Source organism: Canis aureus, chromosome 28 (genome assembly GCF_053574225.1).
Source record: "Canis aureus isolate CA01 chromosome 28, VMU_Caureus_v.1.0, whole genome shotgun sequence".
Taxonomy (NCBI): Eukaryota; Metazoa; Chordata; class Mammalia; order Carnivora; family Canidae; genus Canis; species Canis aureus.
Genome location: NC_135638.1, coordinates 37,623,119 through 37,649,367, shown reverse-complemented (window position 1 = coordinate 37,649,367; position 26,249 = coordinate 37,623,119). Strand labels below are relative to the sequence as shown.

Here is a 26,249-nt window from a genome sequence, read left to right as displayed (position 1 = left end):
ATCTGAAACAACATAGTTGGCAGTTCTCACGCTGATGATTTTTGACTTTTAAACACTATTTACAACCGAAATGATCCTTTATGCTATACTCAGAATATGATTAACACATTCCACCTTTAGGATATGTCAAGTCTATAAATCAGGGTTGAAATTCTCAAAACATAAGTAGATAGTGTGTTGAAAACTATACATATTGGCATAATTATTATTTATATTTCCTAGAAATTAATGTCCCATCATGGTTATTTTTTGTAGCAATCAAAGATTTTATTTTAGCAGCAGAATCCCTAAATGCCTCCTAGATGTTATGACTATTATGTCTAGTATTTTAATGGACAACTTACAGGAGATTTGCAGGAGCAAGGCAGTCAAGGAATTCCCCCAATCCGGCTCTAGACTCCCTTCCCAACTTCATATCCTACCAATTCTCCCCCATTTCTTTCCTTCTTCCCCATTTTGCCCACTGTCCCAACACACACACACACACACACACACACACACACACCACAGCCTAATTGATATTCCTTGACCAGGCCAGCACTCTCATAGCTACACACCTTAATTCAAATCATCTCTCCAATCTACAATGACACTCCACCCCTCTGCCCTTCTAATATTCTGTCCAAAAGCTTACATATTCCTCAGTGATTTAAAACTCCTTCTTCAATGGAGGCTTCTCAGAGCTGCCTTTATGCAAATGTAATTTAAATCGCTTTTGTTTTAGTTCGCACACTCGTGCCCCTCTTGTAAAACTTCACAATTTCTGCCATGCACCTTGGTTGTGTGTGTGTGTGTGTGTTTGTGTGTGTGTGTTTGTCTATCAACATCACTACATCCCTTAAAAGTGAAAATCATATCACAAGCCACTCTGGATATCTTCAGTGCTGTGAACATAACAGAACATCAGTGAATACGCTTGGAATCATTGGAAAATATGAAAGAAATTGCCCTTAGAGTTAGTTAATTCATTTGGAAAGAAACTTCAGGTTACTAGTGCTAACTAATACCTTACATTGACTAGTACTTCCATATAAATTGTTTCATTTATTTTTTTAAAGATTTATTTATTTGTTTTAGAGAGAGAGAAAGGGAGAGAGAGCGCAGGGGGAGGAGCAAAGGGAGAGAGAGAGAGAGAGTCTCAAGCTGACCTGGAGCTGAGCACAGAGCTCTACTCTGGGCTCGTCTCACAGTGCTGAGATCACAACCTGAGCCAAAACCAAGAGTCAGATGCTTAACCAACTGCTTCACTCAGGCGCCCCATAAATTGTTTCATTTAATCCTTCCAATAATCCTCTTCCCGTTTCATGATAGAAACGTGAGAATCAGAGGGTTTAACGGGAGAATAATTTAGATCTAGGACTTTGATTGGCCAGATTAAACTGGAAAGACAAAATATAAAGTAGGTGGAAGCAGGCAGGGATATAGTGGTTTCCTGATAAACTCCCACTATGGCAAAGAAATCCATACCTAACTGCTACTGCTCTGCATCTGTGATATCCAGCACAAACACAGGCATAACTACCCAAGAAGGGAGGGCAAACCCTACTGCAAAGTACACATACAAGATCTCAGATTGAATCCCTGGTCTCTCACTCTACTTGCTCCCTCTCTGCCAGGCCTTCTCCTGCTCCCTGAGCCCTCTCACTTAATGCAATCGTAAACAGATGGAGAAAATTGGGGTGTTTTCTAGCTCGTGTGTTGACAGTACTTCTCCCCAAAGCAAATGCAGTGAAGAAAATATGTAATCATTCTGCATGTATTTCAGTGAGGAATACAACAGTCCCAGTAGTTGAAAGTATTCTGGGAGAGGCTGGCGGGCTCCTGTCCAGGGTGCCGCAGTAGAGAGTTCCACACTTAAATTAGGAAACTCTGTCACTCTCTGCCATGTCCTTAGGAAAGGGCCCTTACAAATGTCAGTGTCTCTTCTGTGCCTCAAATCCTCCTCATTCAACACATCCCCTGACCTAGTAACTTTGTCCAGAACAACTATAGATAATGGAACTATCCACCCAACAATAGGAGATTGGTTAAATAGAATAACACAAAATATCACACAGGCATTAAAAATTATTTTTAAAAAGTATGCTCAATGCCTGCTAGAATTTATATTATACAGTGGTAGTTGAAAAAATTAAAAAGCAAAAACAGTTATACAAAATGTGTGTTCAACTGCCCTGCCATACTGACTACTTTAGAGTATGCAAAATAAGCACAATGTCTCCAGGTGACAGCATATACTCTCACCATTCTATATCCTTTTGGTTCCACAAACCCACAAAAAAACTATGAAAGATAGATGTTTTTGTCATTCAACTAATATAATTCAAATAACTTTTTAAAAATATGTCTATAATTTATGTTTCAAAATATATTCAATAAAAACTAAAAGATTTAGTTTAAATATGTCACCTTTATTCCACAAGAAGTTATATTAGGTTTACAGATGTCTTCCTTCTTTCCTTCCTGCCTTTCTTCCTTTTTTTCCTTCCCTCTTTCTTCCTTTTTCTCTTTTTGCCTTCTATCTCTAAACTGAGCAAGTTCAAAGATTTTGAAAACTCCACTAATGGTAGATATTATCTGAAAAGTATCATCTTTCAGATCTATCAGCCACGTTATCTTTAGCACCTTCTCTCTTTTCTTCTGTCTTTAAGAGTTCCAGTGACTTTTGTTTATGTAAAAGCATCTTAAATACCAGCTAGTCACCAGTACCAACACGCTAGTCCTACTACAGCATTCCCCTAGATGTGAAGTTAAGCAAAATTCAAAATCATTATCTCTGATGCCCTGGGCAATTCTTTCTCTTAAAGAATTTGTCTTTTTGTGCTTTGTTTTGAAATCCTTTCCCTAAAAGACTATCTTATTTTTATAGGTATATTTTGTGGAGAAGGTGGCTTGTCCAAAAACAAAAATTTCTTTTCTTTATCTTCATGATTCCACTTTTTAAGGATGTATAAAATGCTAATTTTTCTCAGGCTAGTGTTGTAATAGGGATAGAAAATGTATGTTTTTAGCAGTTGTACCATGATACTAGCAGAGAAATTATTATATTGACTTGTTTGCCAGAGATGTGTAGGTAGATATTTTGACAACCAAAAATATTCTATATCGTTTTATAAAAGGAAAACCTAGGTTGGTGAACATAGGTCACTTCTATAGTAAAAGTATCACTATCAGTAACTAACAATAACTTACTGTCTTTAATCAGCTTAATCAGCAACTGACATTCACATCGTCGCTTCATTTACAATCACTGGCCCCTCCCCGATGCCAGGCCCTATTGTACAGCTGGCACAGGGTCTGCCTTCAAGGAGAGAACAGTCTTGAGGGGGAGACAGAGGAACTAACTCAAAAAAATATAATCACTGCAGGTACAATCTTTTTGCTATAGTGCTTGTTTGGAAAGTGTGAGTTTGTTCCCATGTGAGTTTGTTCCCATGTGATTGATATACAGGGAGCTATTTGATTTGCTTATGGGCAATATTATGTGCAAAGAACACTGAGTGTAGAAAAGTGGCCCACAGCTGAGCCAGGCCAACCAGGAGAACAAAAGCACATTCCCAGGCCTTGATTATCTACATGTCCTCTCAGTCTCCCTCTGTTTAGGAGTTGCCACCCACAACTAACATCACATTTCCCTTCTGCATCAGACTACCTCCTTCCACCACTTGGCAACGACACACAAACCTTACACAGACCTCCAGCTCCACTTCCACAAGCATTCATCGATCTCCAAGTGGCAAAGCACCATCATGCTTATGGCATTACTCATGTTGCTTAACCATTTAACATGTGTAAAGTAGGCTAGCATTTTTATTTGGATCTATCTTCTTTTTGATGTGTCACTGACAGTCTTGAGTATTGTGCTCTGACTCCTTCTCCCATAAGCCCTGTGGTATTACTGGTGATTTTGCATAGCACTTTCTGGCACAAGGAAGGGTAGCAATTGGTGTTTGAGAGGAAAGATGTTAAGAAGGTAAGACAGACAAAGAAGAACAGGGAGATCTACTTGCATGGTCAGGTCAGGGAACGCCTTTCTCAAAAGATGACCTTGAATAAAACCTAAAGGCCACAGAGTCACCAGTGCTGGGTGCTGGGTATCTAGAGAAGATGGAGGAATGGGCCCCAAAAAAGTGTGAGGCTGGAAGCCCTGAGTACAAATCAGAGAGGTAGGTGGTAAAGAGGAAGCCAGGAGGCTAGAGTTGAGGTGGACATGGGTCCCAGCCTGGCTTTGAAGGCTTCAACAAAGTATGCCAATATCCACTGAGATAAAATGAGAAGTACTCAGGGCTCTAACAAGGGAGCATCCAGATCATGTTCTGTTAGGAGGTTCTAGTGGCACATGATGAAGTCACCAAAAGGAAGAAAGTGGCATCAGAGAGCCCAGTGAACCTATAAACAGAAGTTGCTTTTTTCTTAGACGCATGGTAACATATTCCAGAAATGGACTAGAGAAAGTCTTGAGTGACAGAATGTTATGATGCTCTAAAAGGAGAAATCAAGGGTTCAGGAATAAGATACCCAATCATCTTCAGTGGCATCAATATACATCCTTACAAACACCACTGCCATCTGTCCCTCTAAAGGCTTTGAGCACTTGCTATGTGCTTTACATACATGAACTCCTTCCATCTTAGGCACAGAGAAGGGAAGTTCCCTTGTGTCATGTGTCTAGAAAGTCACAGTGTGGGAATGAAAATCTGTTGGCCCCTGGAGAGCCCTATCTTCTGCCCTTCAGGTGCATGTGCACACTGAGTGAGGAGGCCATGCAGCAAAGTTGTCAAAGCTGGTTCTGTGCCAACTTTCCTATGGTGTGGTAGTAGATAAATAGACATATTTTACTACTTTCCTCTCTTGTCCAAATAGAATGTTCTCTTCTGGTTGACTAGAGACAGGTACTAAATAACAGTATGCCATTCTAGGAAAAAATAATTGATGGTTATAAAAATGAGTCCCTTTCCCCCTGAAAGCATGATGCTTTGCAAAGAAGTTAGGATAAAGGAAAGGATGTTTGAACATGACATCTGGTCTATTTCTTCAGGCTAACAGCTTCAAGGTGAGACACCTGCCTTCATTACTATCTCCATGTCCATTAGGTAAACATTTACTTTGTCCCAACCTATGACTTACCGATCTGTTAGGAAGAATACCAAAGAAGCCAACCAAAGAAGCCATTCATAGGTGAATCTCCCTATGAAAGTCCAAAGTGCACTGTTTACACACACAGCACTCTATCTTTCAAGAAAGAAAAGGCTCCCCTCCCATATGGCAGCATACCAGGTGCATTTAGACTTTCATTAAAGGGAAGAACAAAAATAATCCAGAAATTAAAATAATAGCTATAAAGAAAGAGATCAAAAACATAGTGGAAATGTTTCCAGTTCTGACATTTGAGGTGAATGTGCCCACCCCCATTGATTTGTTTGCCATCAAGAAATATATTTTGAGGGACAATGACCTGGCAAGAAAGAGAAGTGATGCTCAATAAGTGGACTCAACCAGGGAATACTAGACTTTGAGGACAGCAGCTGAACAATGGATGCAGACATGGGCCTTTCCCAGCACACATGCCCACTGGGCCTATGCCATAGCTGACAGTGGCATGGAGAGCTACGGTGCAAGCACAGCCTGGCCCATCTGTCATAAACATTAGGTCCAAAGGCCACAGGTGTTAACAGTACTAAAAAGTAAAAATTACACTCGGGCCGAGGCCACTTGATAGAACAGGAAGAAGCAAAATCTAGGATTGGTTTCCAATCAGTAAATGGGCTAACAGTCTATTCATCTTTAGCACCTGTTGTTTCTTCCTCTCTCTGGTTCACCATGAATAAAACAGTTTTATTTATAAAAGATGTTGTGTGTACCCAGGACCAGCCTTTTGCCTATTGTGAACTAGGCAAAGTTTGTCTTTGGTGTCCTCCCTGGCCAGCTGGCCAACGCTACTTCCCTTCTCTCCCAGCAGGTGTCAGGGCCCCCTTCCTGTGGCCAAAACACCCACTCAGAGCCTTCTCTCATTCTCCTGATTTCCTGATTTCTTGATTTCTTAAATTTTTCTTAAACACCTAGAATGCAATTCACTGCACTAAACATGCAAGGCGAGAGGTTGAAAGAACTGCAAACACAGCCATCGCCCTTCACTGACATGCCAGTAAAAGATGCAAACACAGACACTGGTAAGCAAAGTACACACATTTTTAGTGGCCCAACAGAAGTGCAATAAAATGGCCATGAAACCATGGAGGAAAGAGAGTGAATTCCAAATGGTGAATTTGAAAAACTCTAGGGAAGACATAGAATGTGAACTATGGCTGGAAGAATGGGCAGGACTGGGAAGGACTGTGATTAGTAGAAAGGATGAAGAAAGGCACTCCAGTGGAGGGAAAAGTAGAAGCAAATGCACAAAATTTGGAGGATTTAGGTAGTGCTAGAGAGGCAAAGGATCCGAGTTGTTTTGAATTCTGGATCCACCAGAGACTAGCTGTTTAAACACAGAAAATTAATAAACTTCTCTGAGCCCTGATTTCCTCATCTGCAAAATTAAAATGCATTCAGTACACATTTATTAAGGATTTTACATGGGTCAAGCTCTGTGCTGCGTGTTGAGGGTACAACTGAATTAAGAATATCTACCTCAGAGAGTTTATGTTAGGATTCAAGAAGATGTATGTGAAGAACTTAGCAGAGTACCTAGTAAAGATTAGTTATATAAATGGCTGGTGATGCCTATGGAGGCTGTGGTGGTAGTGATGACAATGGAGGTGGTGAGAATTGTGGTGGTGGCAGTGGAGAAGATGAAGTGGGCAGTGGTGGTGGTAGAGAAGGTGGTAACATGGTTAGAGGTAAAGTGGGTGGTGGTGGAGGTGGTGGTGGTAAAGTGGCTGGTTGTGGTGATGGAGTTGGTGAAGTGGATGGTAGACGTATGGTGGAGCAGATGAAGTGGATGGTACTGGTGTTGGTGCAGGTGGTGACGAGGAAGCTGTGAGGGTGAATGACAGGTGCTAAGAAAGTAGAGCCTGGGGCAAGAGGTTAACAAGAGTTTTAGATCAGATACTGCTTGAATATAGAGAAAACTATTCTATTGCAGAAGTAATGGCCTTAATATGCCAGTTACAACTCTGAAGTGGAATTGACTTTGGGTGGGCCAAGTTCTGGGCAGGCAGTAGGTCTTCCCAAACCACTTTCTGTCTACCCTCAAGGTCAGCTCTCTGCAATTCAGACATCTATCAATATTGATTTAATCAACTCAAGACAGGCAAATGTTATGAATATTGAATATTGTACCCTTCTCTACTGTTTTTGGAAAACATGGCCAGTGCTGTCTAGGGCTGTTCAAATTCTGTGACGGGGAGGGGAGGTGGGGGTGGTGGAATGTAGATGGGAGGAGTGTCAGGTGGGGGAGCATTACAATCCTGAACAAGTTGCCTCAAAATGTATTTCAATTTGCTAATGCCATTTTCTGTTGACCTACCATGTGAAATTGGAGATCTTTTTTCCTCTAGAAAAAAAAAAAAAAAAACTTATTCCAAACAAAACAAAATCACAGCCTGCAGGGCACAAGTTTTACATATTTAAGAGAAATGAAAAAAATAACAAAACCATTAATAATACTTCTGATCTAATACACTCCTCTATACACTCCTACTGCGCACAGCTCTCTCTGTCCTCAGAACAGAGGTCATAGGCTACTGCCCACACAGTTCAAATGCAATCCCTGTCACATCATTCTCCTGCCCAAAAATCTTTACAGCACCCATTAATGCCTGATATCCTCTATCATTATATCCCAAAGGTACCACTTCCCTCCTTCAACCTCAGTGGAGGGCATCGTGGTCTAGCAACAAACATGGGCATCCTCCTCCCTTACCTGCAGCCATTCCCTTGGTAACTTCTGTCAGCTTTATCAATCAAATCCTTCTTTTGTGGGTGATTGAGTTTTGAGTCTTGCTGTAAATTGGCCTTCCCTACTCCAATCTCCTTAATATAGAAAAGATTGCCTTTAGAAAAATTTCACGATGTAGACTGGGAAAGTTAAGGTAGGGAGTAATCCTCAAAACCTACAGAAAAGTGTCTTCAAAATATTCTTGGGTCATATCTCACATCTTGTGAGAAGAATTCCAGACTCCTCCCACGTCAGCCTGAGCTGGCTCTTTTTAGAGTCTAGCTCCATCCTCCACCTTCTCTTTCCTTTACTTCTTCACTTCTGAGAGGTGTTTTGGTTTTGTTTTTTTCAAATTCCTATGCCCATCCAGCTCTGCAAGACAAAAGAATGCCCCTACAAGGCTCACCTTCTTCAAACACTGGGGCAAGGGAAGTCAGAGCACTGAATTTACATTTAGTAAGCTTATTCCTGAAACAGCAGGGAGGGTTCCTCAAAAAATTAAAAATAAAAATACCACATTATCCAGTATTTGCACTACTGGGTATTTACCCAGAGAAAACAAAAACACTAATTTAAAAAGATATCTGCAACCCCCATGTTTATTACAGGATTATTTACAATAGCAAACCCAAACACCATTGATAGATGAATGGATAGAGAAGATGTGGTATATATACACACAATTGAATGATTACTCAGCCATAAAAAAAGAATGAAATCCTGTCGTTTGCAACAACATGGATGGACTTTGAGGATGTTATGCTAAGAGAAGTAAGTCAGAGAAAGACAAATACTATATATGATTTCACTTACATGCAGAATCTAAAGAACAAAATAAACAAAAAGCAGAATTAGACCTATAAATACAGAGAACAAACTGGTGGTTGCTAGAGAGGAGGGGGTGGGAGAATGGGAAGTACAAGCTTCCAGGTATGGAGTGAATAAGTCACAGGGATAAAGGTACAGCACAGGGAATAGAGTCAGTGGTATTGCAATAGGTTTGTGTGGTAACAGATGGTAGCTACACGTGTGATGAGCTTACCTAAGATATAAAGTTCCTAAAAAAAAAAAAAAAAATATATATATATATATATATATATATATATATATATATATATATATAAAGTTCCTGAAACACTATTGTTGTACACCTGAAACTAATGTAACCCTGTGTATCAACTATACTTTAATAAAAAAAATTAATTTTTTAAACTCACAAAAAAACATGAGACAAAAAGTGATAGGCTTAAAAAGATAAATGAACAAATTTACATACATACACACACATGCGCGCACACACTCACACACACACACACACACACACCACACACATTATTCTTGTCCCAGAAGAATATGGGAGCAACCCAGCACTTAACACACATCAGTGCTCTTCATTGCGTGCCTCATCCACATGCTTGTTTTCCCTCCAAGTTGGAGAAAAACTCTGTAAGCAAAGAGCCTAGACAATACTGTTAAATGAGTGAAAACCGTATCTTTCCCCAGACTTACCCTCCATGCTTGGTATAAACTGTTGACTTTTAAAAAATGAACATGCTAGTCAACCGAAGGGAAAAGAAACTAAAGAAATACAGCAGTGTCAATAATGCACGACACAGAGTGGATAAGCAGAGGGGACTGTGGGGCAAGGGGACTGGAAACTTTGTAAGGTGACTCACTGGGAAAGTCTATTATCTGCAAATGACGTCAGATCAAGTTTCTAAGGATGGATGCCACAGGGTATCCTGGCTAGGTGGGACCCAGACTTCAAATTCTCAGCCAGTGGCCCCCCCCCCCACCACCATGTATCTTGTACGTGGATATTCAATCAACAGTGATTCACTAACCACCTACCATGGGCCCAGCACCGTTCTAAGGGCTGAGCCAGAGCAATGAACAAAAGAGACACAAACTTATCAAGCAAATAAACAACAAAAATGAGCAAAACATAGGTATTAAATTCAAGGAGAAGAGCTCTGGAGAGCAGGAAAAGGAAACAGCCAGTGGGGCCAACTGGTAAGAATGGGGGTAGAGGAGTTCAGTTTTATAGGGCGGTCTGGGAAGATGTTCCTGAGAGGGTAGCATTTCAGTCAGGAAGTGAGGGAACAATGGAGCCATGGAGAAATCTAGGGATGAGCCCCGCATTCATGAGGAGGCCTTGACTGTGGCTCAGCAATGCCAGAACCACAGGTGATGAATGGGAAATTCAACAGTGGAGAGAAGCCAGGTTACAGAGACTGCAGGTCCATGAGAAGAAGCAGCCCTGAGGGAGGGAAGAGACTGACACGCAGACTGGAATGCAAACAGGAGTACAGTGTGAAGCACCTCAACCATTTCAGATCCTGCCTCGCGACCAGCCCGACCTACCCTGAAGGATGAGTGTGCCTGCTATGACACTTTACTGTTCTGGAATTTGGGAATTCAAGCAAACTTGACGAGATGGGCCAAGAAACGAAACCTGTGAAATGAAATTTATAGAGACCTTTTACTAAATTACTGAAAATGATGAGGTGCTTATGGAAGTAGAAGAGTGTGCAAAGATACAGAATATGGTCATCTATAACACATACATATACAAAAAATGGGCACAAATGAAAATAAAATGGCAAACAAATATTTCTAACTCTTAGTATGGTTTTAAGGGACTTATACATCCAAAACTTCAAACAGGAAATGATGTATAGCTTGGCAAATTACAAATATAAAAAGGACAGAGATTCTGGGGAGCAGAGCAGAATTTTCCCTCCTAAAAGACACCAGACATAATTACTGAAGGAAACAGCTTCTACTCCATTTGATTTAATTCACCTAGTGGTTACTGTACATCTTTTGATAGTGTAATGGTCTGTAAACAATTGGGCTTTCAGATCAATCATATTGATTTATCATTTTTGAACGGAACCTACTATTACCTTGTTATGAACAATGAATACTCCCCTTTATCTTTCCTCTGATCTCCTGTCCCCTGAACTCTCCAATTTTATTAATAATTGTATCATGTTGATCTAATGACCTCTATTTTGTTCTGTGAACACTATTTTCACAGGGGGTTAATCTTTACTCTCTTTAAAGGAATGGATGCTCACCTCTATCCCTTCACTGCTGCTGAATGGCTGATCTTTATAATCAGATATTTTCTTCATGACCAGCTTAAAGGCTCTAATTTCCCTAGTGCATGAAACTTTAAAATGTTTACTTGTTATATATATTATGTGAACAACATGGCTAGGTATTTAAATTCTTAAGTTCTAATTTCCCTAAAACTTTCTTGCCTTTTCCTTGAATTACACTATGAAGAAGTTAAGGAGAGCCCAATTTTATTTTATCTTTATATTAGTTCTTTCTTTGTTGCAGGAAATCTTTTCCTGTCATGTTTTCTTTTGGGCAGCATTATTCCAACTTTGTGTCAGCACTATGTGCCCTCCATTTTAATTTTATTTGGCTAATGCTTCTGTCTGCCCCCCTCCTTTTTTTTCTGCATTCAAAGGAATTGTGTCAAATACTTTCTCTGTCACCCATCTTGTTTTCAAATAGATTGCTACTCTGTTCCTTGATTATTCTGATGTATTTGTCAGTCCTTCAGTGGTATTTTTAGGTCTTTGATTTGTTTTTAACACCAGAATCTGTTTCCATTAAATTAATTATGTGTATTTGTTAATCAATCTTATGTTGTTGAATAATGGTCTTTTAAGTTTTTTTTTTTACTCAAAAAATTAAAAACCATCTTTATATGTATCAAAATCACACACTTACATAGTCTGGATAATGTCAAAAAGCATTTCATTTTTTTTAAGTAAAAGTGCCTTGTATCCATTCTTCCTCCTCTTCAGATGCTGCCATTTTTCCTTCTACTGAACCCTTTTGTTTTTTTACCTACATATTTTTAAATAAGATGCTTGAATTTATTTTAGTTTCATCCATCAGCTACGAAAATTCCACTCTGAATTTAAGACTTGGCTTTCTTTTTTCCTCTTATTCCTAGTGCATGCAAGATCCTACTCCCATCCTCTGAGATAATTTTTCCCACAATTGTCCTTCATAATTACAAATGGTCATACTAATGTCACTCAGGGTTGAGAATGCAGCAACTGTGATTGGTTTCCCTGTTTGTCCAACTTTTTGTTTTCCTGGAAAAGCAGAATAGAATTATTTTCTAGTGCATATTTTCAGCATTAAATGTCAACTACACCACTCACTGGCTATGAAATATTGTTTTAGTTATTTAACCTACTTGTGCTTCTATTTCCTCATATGTAAAATTCAGACAACAGCAGCTACCACTGAACAAGTTCACAGAGATGTCATGCTTAGAAGAGTCCCTTGCAGGTGATAGTTGTGATTGTGCATTTTACCAGGGATGGACAAATGCTTTGAAGCTTTAAGCTTCAAGGCTCCTCTCCTTTAAAGGCCCTGGGAAAGATCTTGGTGATATGCTCACATGGTTATATGTTTTTGCAAAATTTGAAAAGAAAAGATAGTGTAAGCATAATTGATTAATATCATAATCCCTGAAACTCCAACTTCCCTCCCATCTCACTTCCCCTTCCACTTGAGTTTTTATTTTGCTATCATGTTTATTTTCATTTCCAAGAGTTCTTTCTTTTTTTTTTCTTAAAGATTTATTTATTTATGAGAAACACAGAGAGAGAGAGAGAGAGAGAGAGAGAGAGAGAGAGGCAGAGACACAGGCGGTGGGAGAAGCAGGCTCCATGCTGGGAGCCCGACACGGGACTTGATCCCAGGATCCCAGGATCATGCCCTGGGCCAAAGGCAGGTGCTAAATCGCTGAGCCACCCAGGGATCCCCTCCCAAGAGTTCTCTTATTCTCTAGATGTCTTGTTCCATAATTTCATCTCTTTGGAAATATTAGTAATAGTCTATTTTTTTAAGTTTTCTCTTTCTTTCTTACTTCCATCTCCTCCAAGCTGCTTGCTCAGTTTGCTAGTTTTGCTTAGGGGCTCTCCTCATTTCTCTGGTCTGAGAATTAGCTATGGTATTTAAGACTGAGGGACTGAAAGGCTGAGTGGAGTTTATTAAATTATGAGCTGTGGGGCAGCTGGGCCTCCATTGTCAGTATCCACAGGATCTTTCTTCTCTAGTTCTTTGGTTGGTCCCATATCTTTCTGGATCTGAAAGGCCTGACTGCTAGTATTGTAGGAGGTAGGTGAGGGAAGATAGTGTCTCACCCTTCAGAATGCAGATATCCATTTGATCTACTTGACTTCAACATATACAAACTCAGGTGTAACTTGGGTCCTTTGGGAGAGAGACCCACTTGCATTATCAACTTCAAAAAATAAACCTCTGTCTTCTGTCTCCATGAGGGGTTGGTCTCCAGGCTGTACAGCAGGAAAGAGGGAATAGTGGAGGTCCCACTGTATTTATATGGACTTGCAAGTGGTGCCCTATTTTAAGCTGTCCTCTTTCACTCTCCACTTCTAAAGTCACAAAGCACTCCCAATTTCCAAGCTTTTTGGGGATTTTTGTCTTAGGTGAGCTCTCAACTCTTTACCCATTAGTTTAGAATTTAGACTGGGTTGGCAAGGGGAGAGTCTGTTGCATTATTTACCTCTGATTCATCTATGTCCTAGCTTCCAAAAATTTTTAAATTTCTCATTATTTCAGTGGGGTCTGGAAGAAAGCCAAAGTAGAAGTATGTGTACAAATCATCACCTTTGCCCAGAAATCCTCTGGAATAGATTTCAGAAATACCTCACATTTTACATGTTATATTCCATGTTAGTCCACTTGTTTTTTCTTCTCATCCTATCTCATTCTCTTTCTTTTTCTCCTTTTTGTAATGTTTTGCTTGGTCATCACAGCATTTCTTTTTATTGTGTACTTTTTGAACTATGGTTTTCTCAAGACCTTTTGTGTTTTTATGATAGTTTGGATTAATTCTCCTTTACCGACTATGTACCCTACTTCTCTGATACCTGTCCATCCACTCCTCAGAGGTTCCATAGTTGGTTATTTCTTATTCTAGTGCTTTTGTTTGACTCAACAGCATCAGGTTGGGGCTGGAAGGAGTTGTCTCCTAGGTTTGGGCATGCGTGGCTGGTGGACTTGGATTCTCTTTTTAAAAATTCTGAATCAGGGACGCCTAGGTGGCTCAGTGGTTGAAAGTCTGCCTTTGGCTCAGGTCATGATCCCAAGGTCCTGGGATTGAGTCCCACATCAGGATCCCCACAGGGAGCCTGCTTCTCCCTCTACCTATGTCTCTGCCTCTCTCTCTCTCTCTGTGCATCTCTGAATAAATAAAATCTTTTTTAAATAAATCCAGAATTCAAAAAAAAAAAAAAAAAAAACACCTGAATCATTGTTTGGTCTACATCCTGAGAGACACACTACATCATTCTCCTAGTTCAGTGCAGCCACAAAATAGAGTCTACTCCAAGCATTCACTTAACCCAATTCAGGCTTTGCCCCAGGGACATTCCTCATCAGTGGGAAATTAAGACAGGAAAATGCATGTGTTGAGAATCTGGGCTATTAGCATATAGCAAGGGAGAAGGACTTCACCTAGGGATCCTCTATTCTTCATCCCTTGGGCTCCTGCTACCTAAAAAATCATGTCTTCTTTTCACTTTTGTCTTCCATTCTGCTAAATCTCTATTATTTGCTAAGATAAGGATTAGCTTTGGGTGATTCTAATCTTTCTGCCTTCTCTTCCTATTTTTCTTTTCAGCCTAGAAAAAGCATTGAAGTTCAGTTCTTAAGAGTCATCCACATCTTTCGTTCCACATTTATATACCCATTAAGACTTCTCTCCAAGCTGGGCAATGGTAACAAGATTTTTCAGGTTTTCATTCATTATCTCTCCTTGCTCAAATGCTAGAGTGAGATGAAGACTTGTTTCTTTCCCTGCTTTTTAGTTTGTTTTTTTAAAGATTTTATTTATTTATTTGAGAGAGACAGACACATGCAAGTGAGGAAAGGGGCAGAGGGAGAAGGAGAAGCAGACTCCCCACTGAGCAAGGAGCCCAACATGGGGCTCCATCCCAGGACCCTGAGCCCATGACCTGATCTGAAGACAGATGTTTAACTTACTAAACCACCCAGACATCCCTCCTGCTTCCTAGTTTCAAATTTTAAAAATCATCCCTAAGATTGTATATGATTTCTTCTATTTTTTAAACTTACTTTTCGTGTTTTTTATGCTTCATTCTATTATCTTACTGTGAACAGCCCCAATGATATTTTAAGAATTGTTAATATTCTCTTCCTGAAAATGTTACCAACTGGTTTTTTGCTACTCAGTTTCCTCATCTATAAAATGTGTACATAATGGCATCTACATAAGGGAAATGTTGTTAGGATTCAATGAGATGAGTACTATAAGACACTGCATGTGATCCTGAACTAAGAGTAAAACTATATACTAGAGTCTAAATACAAGAGATGCTGTATCTCTCTAGACTAACGGTAAACTACTCAATAAAGGAGCTAAGAAATAAAAAAGTACAACCATTTGGCAACCATCATAATAGTAACTGATACAGGCAAGAATCATCAATATATGAAAACTAGTGAGAGAAAAATCGCATAAGAAACAGAATCATAGTCTCCTGAGCTATTAATACTTATAAAGGGAAAAATAGTAACTCTACAATGAAGAACTTTGACAGATACCACCTTAGCCAACTGAACAAACCAGTAATGAGGCCAGTTAATATTCATGCTTCCTGACATGATACACTAAGAACACAGTATCACTTCCATGGTATTCTTGCCAAAAATGGGTAACTTGAATCAAATCACAAGGAAACATCAGACAAACCCAAACGGAGGTACATGTTACAGCATAATTGTCCTCTACTTCTCTAACCTGTCAGAGCTATGACCAATAAAGACTGGGGAATTTTCTTGATTAAAAGACTAATGACACATGACAATTAAATACAATACATAATCCTGCATTGAATTCTGGATAATTTTTTTTTTGCCATCATGGACATTTTTGGAATAACTTACAAATTTGAAATAAGTATATAGATTCTATCACTGTTGATGTCATGATTTTGATATTGTATTGTGCAAGGCTAAGATAATGTGCATGTGTTTAAGAATATACACTATCGCACTTAGTAGAAAAGGGTGTCATGTCTAGAACCTACCACAACATCTTGTCACAAATAGGTCATGAAAAAATAATATGTAACATATATGTGTCTGTGTTTGTGTGTATACATACACATAAGTACAGAAAGCAACAGAGAAAGCAAACTTGGCAAAATGGTAACAATTGGAAAATCTTAGTGAAGGGTATTCTGGAATTCTTTTACATTTACAACTTTAGGACTTACAACTTTTTATGAGTTTGAACCTCATTTCAAAATAAAAAGTTCTAAAGTGTCTGTGCTAAAGCATAACCTCCTTCGAGACAAGTCTGTTTCTGAAGCAGCAGTAAGGAAAGCTACAATTTGGGATTTAAATTCCAGCACTTACTAGTTTAAGGATTTTGAAAAATTTCCCTTACTTCTCTAAAAGGCTCAGTTTCATCACCTGTACAGTGGACATAATAATAATAATAACCTTGAAGGGCTCTCAAGGGAATTCAATGAAAGAACACATTCAGATGAGACCAATGCCTGACCTAGTAGAGAGCTCATTGAATGAATGACCATTCACTGCAGAGATGAAAGGAATTCAGGCACTTGCAAGCCCATGGAGCAAATATTCAGAACATTCTTCCTCGGGTTGCATAGTGTCCTAACGTTTAAGAGATGCAGAGGAGGTGATGTGAGGGAAGGAAAGGAAAGAAGATTAAACAAGGTCCAATTCCTAAAGCTCGTCATTCTGTTTTCATCAGCCCACCTCAGTGGAAGCTACTAAGTGGACCAGCCAGCCAGTTCCATTTTCCCCTCCTTGTCCCTCTTAGCATTTTGAAAACTCCAGCTCATCCTTTGATATCTGTACCACTTTCCTCTATTTTCCATTGACATAGAATATCAATTTATGTTTAATTTTTAACCAAAGTTAAAAACAAAACAAAGCTTAAGAAGTCCTACCGATAATGCTTAAATGTGTAGACTCTCTTCTGTAGGATACAAAGTATAAAAATATACATTTTTAATAAAATAGCTTCTTCAGGATCTTCCAAGTACTCAAAACAACATGAAACCCATAACTTTTACCTTAGCTGTTCCAGACCCAGTTACTATCTTACCGGTTGATACATTACTGCTTCAGGACCACAACATTGTTTATGCCTTTTGAACAAGCTGATAAAAAGAAACATTTGCTTAAGGTTTCCATCAATGAATGCAGAGCTTAGACTAGTCTTTAGCTTATACAAACGTTCTGCTTATTAATTCAGAATATTCATTCAGTTATTGAAATATGACCAAACTGTACAGTGAAAGACCAATTGTCTATTATACATATTAGCTTTGCACAAAAATCCTTTGGCTCAGGAACAGCTGCCCCAGCCTAAGGATTTATAGACCCCTTTGAATTTTTTAAACTGTGATTTAGGTATGAAAACTATATCATCACTGCTCATCAATGTACAGATAGATTATAAATCATCAAAAAGTTCCTTCTGATTAAGAGCTCTTCAGCTAGATTTCAGCTTCAAAAATTCTAAAACTACCTATGTGCAGTCCAGTCCATGCCAACATCCACAGCATCCTTTTTAATTAAAAGCCAGTGATATGACTCATGCCACCTGTTTCATTGATCCTGTTATATTCCTATTTTGGTCAGAGTTCTCTTTTCCGGATTTAAACTTTTATGAAAACAAATAGCAAATATTTATTCAAATTGATTACTGTTATTTCACACCCTGAAAACTACATTTCCTACCATAAAATTACATTTATCTACATTAATTTTACCAAACCACGGATTATTCAAAATGATAATCACAGTGGAAACTGCAGCTGCTAGAAGGGCTGGTAGCTCAAGCAACTTTACATATATATATGTACATACACACTTACATATATACATATATAGCTTCATATACATATGTGTGTGTATATATATACACACACACACTTTCATGTATATAATCCTTACTAAAATTACTTATAAACCCCAAAATAATTTTTTTTAAGATTTTATTTATTTACTCATGAGAGACACAGAGAAAGAGGCAGAGACACAGGCAGAGGGAGAAGCAGGCTCTCTGTGGGGAGCCCAATGCAGGACTCCAACCGGGGACCTCAGGATCATGACCTGAGCCAAAGGTTCAACTGACTGAGCCACCCATATGCCCTCCAAAGTAAATTTTTTAAATCTGCTTAGACACATTTCAACGGGATGCTCATGTCCCAGTACATGTATCAAACAGAACAAAATATAACAGTACTGGGAGAAAGGAATAGTGGGGGTGGGGAGGGGTGGTAGGCTCTGCTTTTATGCCCGGATCTATATGATAGATGATTCACTGTTGAGGCTCTCTAGACTTTGAGTTCAATGTGGAGCCAACAGGGAGACCTCTGCAGAAGCCCAGTACTTAGAGAGCAATCTGCTCTGATTTAAACGGTTCCACCAGTGGGATTTGCAGACTATATATTCTATTGCCTTATTTGTCAATTGATCCAGTCACTAGTCAATCAGTTGTAAAAACGAGAGCCAATGTAAAGAAAAAAATGACATTCTAACTGTTCTGTCTGCCTGTCACCCTGAAAAGCTTTAGAGGAGGTGAAACGTTCTATTTTAAACAAAACACAGAATGTAATGAACATTACACATGAACCCTTTACAGACCTCAGAATCACCGATTCTAATTTCTACTTCTCTCTCTGTTCAACTAGAACAATTTGGATAGTAATCATAAAACCCTCCCTTTAAGCATAGTAGGATAAGACTCATGGCTTCAGGCTGGGTCAAATGTGAAACTAGATCTAAGACAAAAACCCTCTAAGGTCAGTGTGCAGGAGTCAGCTGGAATCCCAAGACACCAGTGACAGATTCAGAGATGGTCGCTCCCTGGTGGATCAGTAATCTGTACTTGAAGAAGTTGTTGGGGTGACTTAGGGTAAGAGCTTGGGACTCTATCCTCGGGTGTCTGCCCAGGAACTATGAGGAGGAGTAAAGCAGAACCCAGAACATGGGGTGTTGATTATAATCTTCCACCCAAAATTAATATGAAATTTTGACAAAGCCAACCTGCCGGCAGCCAACTCTTAACATCCAAGTGGATATTTTTGTGAAATCCATCCATCTCTTCACCAAACCATTCACATGAGCCTATTACATGAAGTCTTTGGTGTTCTTCCTTTTTGCTACACACATTACTCATACAGGGAAGTAAAATGAGCTGAGAGTTCAGGGCACTGTTGACTGGAATCAGATGAATTATTGCAATTGCCTGGGAAACCTTTGAAGACAACAATACTTGATATGTCAAATATCTGAAGTCAATTTGAGTCAAAGTCATTTACAAGGTAAATCCAAGAAAGCTAATAGCATAAGAGGGATACTTGGCTTGTAAAAGTAGTTCCAATTTATTATGTGCTCATGAACTTTTGAAAAGAGGAAAGTGTCTTACAATCTTAATTAGCCTATAAGAATGCCAATCTTAAATGTGGACTTTCAAATTACAAGATTCAGTATAAAGACATTTGGATTCCTTAAACATTTATTCATAGACCATTAAACTAGGGTTTTTATAACAGCCTTGTAACAAAACATAACATGTTTTCATAAAATTGGCTGTTTAAGTTGTTTGGACTCTGTTCAAGTCTAATATATATTTTCGCCCCAGATTTCCAGTATAAAACGTATGTCAAATATTGAGTAGCACATGTGGGTTTTTTTAAATATAAAATGTAAAATGTTTGCTGTAGTAATTTTAAGGAGAAAAAATTTAACACGCAGAACAGTGTGCTATTGGAGTTTTTTGGTTTTTGTTTTGTTTTGTTTTGTTTTGCTGGTTTTTCTTTTATAGGCCACTGCCATGACATGTTTGTTTTTAATACAATGTGCTATTATTTTGCATCAAGGAAATGTGGATTGAACGGAAATCTCAGTTTTTCATTTTGCTTCAAATGCCGAGTTTGGTAAGGGTTGTTGCATGAATCCAATTTTATGATTTATCCAGTATTTTTCAACAGATAATCACCCTGAAAAGGTTTATAATGAAAATTTGTGCACATGGTTGGTATTTGCATTCACATAGTCTTTTGTGGTAAAAGAAATCAAATGGAAAATCAAAGTGCGGGCAGCCCGGGTTGGCTCAGTGGTTTAGCGTTGCCTTCAGCCCGGGGTGTGACCCTGGAGACCAGGGATTGAGTCCCATGTTGGGCTCCCTGCATGGAGCCTGCTTCTCCCTCTGCCTGTGTCTCTGCCTCTCTCTTTCTCTCTGTGTCTCTTATGAATAAATAAATAAAATCTTTTAAAAAAGAAAAAATCAAAGTGCAATGGCCTCTGGGGTCCACACACAAATTTTTTCCTCACATCTCAACACTTTCATGATGAGAAATTTACTTAGGGATTAACATGTTTGAGACTTTTTAAACGTTATTTTAGCGATCTATGATTTTGGTGGGAGACTGTCCAAAAAGTACTACTTGTATGCATTTTTTCCTCACTTTAGATTTTAGACGTTTGGAACCGCCTCTGGAGCTCATTGCTCTGCGCTGCCCTCTGCTGGTCATGTCCTATACACGATTTCAGGAAATAATGCAGCACCGCCCTGGCTTCCACCAGTGCATACCCCTACCCAATTTCACAGATTGATTGTTCAAGAGGCTCCATTCTTACACTGTGATGGACATAGCTGTATTTTAATTTAAAACGTTTAAGGAAATAATTGTGGTAAAACTTTTTTAAGTTCAGAGTATGTATTTAATTGTTATTTCATGCTGCAAAGAAGCTTTCCCAGAGAATAACTCATACAATCAAATTAATGACACTATTTCACCTAAAAAGTTTGGTAGTAAAGTCAGTAAGAAAGCAATATGTCACTTTGAATTTACTTAGTCTGAGATGACTTTATAAGGAATACTACAATATTAAAATCAGCTGCATGAACATGGCTTATAGGAGAATCACTTCTTTTGCATTACTCATTTAAAGTTGATCTAAAAGGAACCATTCTAATTAATCTGACAGCAATTTATATGAAATAGAAAGATCAAGGCTCCAAGTTGAATGCAACAAATGCATTCCACACCAACTGTTAGAAAATCAGAAGCTCTTCCTCCACTGTAAGACTTACTCCAACATAACTTCTCGTCAGTTGTAACACTTCATTTTATACACAATCACGAGCATAAAACCAACACAGTCCTGAGAACTAACAGCTTGATTTCTGTGCCTGCTGGAAAGACAATCTTGTTATAGTGCTAATGTTATGTGTATATAACCTACCAATAAATAAATTAGCTATGATTTGCTTCAAAAACTCATCCAGAGTCCCAAATACCACAGAGTGACCAATGCAATCTTTGTCCCACTGAACTTGTCCCCAAAGCACCCATTCGAGAGTTCTAAATGATGTTCATTTTTAGTGACCTAAAGTAGCTGGAGATTTAAAAAGATCTTAATGTTCAAGGGAAGAACCGTAAAGTTTGAGTCCTCGGCGCCTGTATTCCAGTAAAGAGACATACAGTATGCATATGTTGCAGGTCTCCTATAGCGACAAACAAATGTCTCCAGCATTCAACATGTCTTCGTATTTGATGCTTATTATATGTAAGCAACAGATGTACTTCTCATCTGAGCACCATAAAAGTGATTTTTTAAGAATCCTAAATAGAAAATGAGTCAGTCCCAGTGCAAATATAAACCTAAAAGAAATTCCATACTGTACAAGTAACATTTGCTCTATTAAACACATTGACGTTTTAGCAGAAGTGCCTGCCGAATGCAATAATCTGTCCTCCACCCCACCCCACCCCCCCACCCCCGCACATGTTCCCTACAACTCTTCAGCTGGCATTAGAAACAAGCCCCGATGACCACCCATTGTCACAGTTGACCCGGGGCTACCATATCCATGCCCGAAAGAGGGAGGGGCAAAAGGTGGACCCTCCTAACTCCCCCCTCATCCATCCTGCATCAGTGGTTCGTTTTTCTCCCGAAGTTCAACCCAGTGTGACGTAATGAAATAATCTAAATCTACTTTTAACAATTTTTTTTTCTTACCTTAACCTGGCAAATGTCTACAGATGTGTAGAAAGTTATCTTTTCCGGGATATATTCCAAAATGCTCTTATGCTATTTCTCTTAGGATTTCTCCACACTGCCCCATTCAGAAATGTTATTGCTTTCTAAAGAAGAAAAAGAAAATGTGCACATGAAAATTATCATAAGAAAATCATTGATTTCTAATCAAATCTAAACAAATCCCAAACCAATGTGAATAGCACCTTCCAAAGCTCTAGGAGGCTTTGGTTTTTGTGTAGCACGTAGAAATCTTCTCTCTTCATGGAGCATTATTACATGCTATGTTTTCCAAGATGTAAAATATTCACAATTATCTCAATAATTTTTTTCTCCTTACCTCTAGTATTCCAGTGAGGTCACATTCTGTTAAAAACATCCTGCCCTTCTCCCTACAAAAAGGTTCCATAGAATCAGAATGCAGAAGCGCTGCAACTTGCTAACTTTGCTCTGTGTTATTTACCAATCGCACAAAGAAAATGCTGTCTATTCAGAACTCATTTCAAAACTCTTTTCACTGAGAGTGAGTGAACAAGCGGGCTCATGTCCCGAGCTACAGTCACATCTCCAGCGGCCGGTGCTGGCTGCGGGGCCGGCGCCGCGTGGCACGGCCCCCGCCGCTCCCTACAAGGGTCTGTTGTGCACCGTAGGCACCGGCCACACAGAGGGGTGGCAGTAAAGAAAGTGGGGGGTGCGGGGGGGCCCTTTCTTGCCCCAAGTTTCTTTGCTTGTTTGCCCCAAATTTCTGTCAGGGGATTGCCCTCTGTCCCAAGGCTTCCCGATCCTGACACGGAGGTTACAAATATAGAATCCGGTCCTCGGGCCTGAGCTTGAGGCCCGACCTCATTACGGAGTTGCTTTGACAACTCATTTAGGCAAGTCACTTAAACCACATACAATTTGGTTTCTTTTTGTTTTCTGATCATGGTGATTATGCCTATCTCATTAGGTGTGAGGAGAAAGCAAAATCATTGGGAAAAGTGCTATGATAACCTGCTGGAACCTACAGGTAAGGGGTTTTCCTATAGAAGTCTTTCTCAGTCCAACTGAGGCACCAATACTCAGATCTCAGTGTGAATCTTCCACCCATGCCCACCAAAATATTAGAAAAGAGTAGGGAGTATGAAGGGGAGGCTGGGGAGAGACTTCCTCAGCACTATACTGGAGCCCCCATCAGCATTCCCGGGCTATGGGTGGGGGACATTACCTTCCAACTGCAAGTTCAAGTGGAGAGGAGGCCTCTGGGCCAGTTCCTTGTGGGTCGGGGAGAGGAGCTGGCCCCAGAAGGTTCAAGTGGACCAAGCACAGTGGAGGGGTCTGTCCCAGAATCTGTCTGGGACCACAGAGATGCTGACAGTTTTGGGAGCAGATCTGGAGCACAGGAATGTTGCACTTGCTGAGTTGGAGGGTGGGGAGGTGTTGGGGGGTGAGAATGAGTGAGAGTTCTCAGGACCTTCCAAGGAGGAGGAGACTGGAACAGGAAGAGGCTGGAGGGGGACCATGGGACAGCCAGGGCTGAGGAAGGGGTGTCCAGGGACAACTTGAAGGAACTGAGATGCATGTCCCTCCCTCCCCATACCAAGGAATGAAGGGAACTACAAGAATGGGGAGCTTTGCTGCTGTGAGCTTCCAAAGACTCAATGCTGTAGAAAGTTCATCAAGAGAGTTGGTACAAAGGTTTTGCCAGGGCAGAAAACAGGCCGCCAGCCAGCCAGGTAAGAAATGGCTGATGCTCTGACCTCTCCTTCCTGCATGGCCCCTGCCCACATCAGCCCCCCAACCTTCCCCCACAGAACAGTGAAATGGGGAGGGGACAGAAAAAGAGAAAGAGCAGGTCTCCTCAGCCTGGCTGCAGGCAGGCAGGCCCTAGGGGAAGACAGGATGAAGTGTAGCTAGGTCAGGGTGGATGATTGACTACTGCTGGGACCAGACATGCTAAGTACTGAAATGAGACTGTTTCTGTAACTTAAATTGACCAAGGGATCTTTTGTATCATCTGAAAATGAGCAAGGAGGCCAAAGGAGAGGAGGGAGTGGCTGGAGGGGGCGCTGCCAGAGTTTTTTGCAGGAGTCAAGGACATTGGCCCCAGTGAAGAAAGTTTATACAGTCAATGGGGGGAAATGTAGTTTGTACTTTGGTTCTGTCAAGAGTAGTGCTTTTTCAACGTATCAGTTACTTAAGCTATACCTAAGAAACTCCTTTGCTCTACCAGAAGCTCCAGGAGACAGGGACCCTATATCTTACGTTCCTTGAGGCTTCCCCAGAGTCTAACGCGGAGCCTGGCCCATGGAAGCCAACTAGCTATCTTACCAGTTTTCAATCGTTTGTTTTACTTTAAGTCGTTCCTGTTCATGGTGTTCTTCTAGAAAAATCTAGATGAATATATTTTCTCATAATGGTTTTGTTCACCTCTAAGACAGTCTTACTACTAAATTATTTTTTTATTCTGTACTTTCTCCATATGCTACCTCTCCTTTACCCCATGTCTTCCAGAGAACTTTATCTCTAGGCACATATGTAAGACACAAGTGGGACACCTGGGTGGCTCAGCGGTTGAGTGTCTGCCTTTGGCTCAGGTTGTGATGCTGGAGTCTCAGGATAGAGTCCCATATGGGGCTCCCTGCATGGAGCTTGCTTCTCCCTCTGCTTATGTCTCTGCCTCTCTCTCATATCTCTCATGAATAAATAAATAAAATCTTTAAATATATGTATTTATATATAAAAATAAAAGATGCAAGTGAGTTTTAAGCAAGTTTTGATTATTATACTCAAAAGAAGACTGATCAAAGCACACCTTAACAAGCATACCTGAGAAACTCAAGGCACATCAGAAAATCCAACAGCTTTTTCTCTTGTGAGCTTCTCTTTCTAGATCAACATCAATTCTTTCTTCCAAAAAAAAAAGAAGACACCAAAACTGTTTGTGATCTTCTTGCTCCTTCTACCCTCACCCCCCACTGCACATGTCAATGAATTGCTAAGAAGAGCCTGCACTAGCTACTTCTCTTTTCTGGGTTGCAGTTAAGTTCAAATATTTTGAGTGGCACAGACGCAATTCCTCTTTGGCCAAAAGAGAAACTCAGGGGAAGAAAAAAATCAAAGGCAAACCTACTTGTGAGCTTCCCAAATTGAGCAAGTTTGGGTACAGCATATGCAGTCTCAGTTTTGGAAACCACAATCTGCCATTCATCCCTAACTAGATGACGGGACAGAAATGTTGTTGCTGAACCAACCAAGGGAAATATGCTTGCTTCTTACCCAAAACAAACTTGCAAAATCCAACTTCTATTGCTTCGAATTTTCAGATGGGAAGATTTTCGCAGATAGAAATTTGACCTACTTTTTTCAATTAGGGTGAAGACAAGTATTCTAGGGACACATTGGAAAGACGGGGTTCTTACCTTATGAAACACGGATTCAGAACAAAAACAGTTGTTGCTTAAGAAAATTCAGGAATAGCTAAGGCAAAGTCTCTTCTTCAAGATGAGAATGGTATGTATTTCAGAGACAGAGTGAATGACATCAAAGATAGTGGCATTACAACACACATTTTGGGGGCCAATGAAACACTAAGAATTCATTTCCTTTGGTACTGAAAGCTTTTCATCCATTCATTAAGGAATTCCTCTGACACCATTTACTTTTCTGGGTCTGTAATGGAGAGGTTTTTGTAGTTGTTGTTTTGTTTTGTTTTGTTTTAAGATTTTATTTATTCATTTGACAGAGACAAAGAACACAAGGAGGGGGAGCAGTGGACTGAGAGGGAAAAGCAGACGCCCGGCTGAGCAGGGAGCCCAATGCCGGTCTCAATCCCAGGACCCTAGGATCATGACCTGAGCAGAAGGCAGATATCTAACCCACAGAGCCACCCGCGCACCCACCCCTGGAATGGAGAGTTTTTTCCTACAGGAGGTACCTTTGAGGCCCAGGACTAGAAACTTGACTAAGAAAGCAGAGAAGTTACCATTTGCATCTCACACCCAAGACCACTGCCTTTGGGAGAAACTCCCAAGGGGGCCTTCTCCCTGAAGATAGCCCCCAGAGTTTGCTTGTTCTTAACACTTTCTTGTTTCCCTACCACAGGAGAAAAAGTTGAAAATAAGGAGATCTATCTGCCACTCCAAATACAAATCCGGGGCGTTTGTCCATTTCTCCACTTCCCAAGCACATCAACAAAACATTATGTCCACAAGTACCTATTGTTTAGGGCTGTATGCTTCGCAGAAGTTGAATTTGCAATAATCCATCTATAGACAAT

General features: G+C 39.9%; 1 long non-coding RNA gene across 8 annotated transcripts in view; it reads right to left on the bottom strand.

Annotated features, from left to right (window-relative positions):
• LOC144300662 (uncharacterized) overlaps nt 1-22,567 on the bottom strand; it is a 185,406-nt gene extending 162,839 nt beyond the window's left edge. For 7 of the 8 annotated variants that reach the window (XR_013367438.1, XR_013367437.1, XR_013367433.1 and 4 more), the window contains exons 1-2: nt 22,332-22,567; nt 21,974-22,098 (exon numbers count right to left, since the gene is read on the bottom strand). This is a non-coding gene — a long non-coding RNA (uncharacterized LOC144300662). Of the gene's footprint in view, nt 1-21,973; nt 22,099-22,197; nt 22,258-22,331 lie in introns of those variants that run through there. The other variant, XR_013367439.1, reaches the window with a different exon arrangement.
• Nucleotides 22,568-26,249: the final 3,682 nt, after the last annotated feature.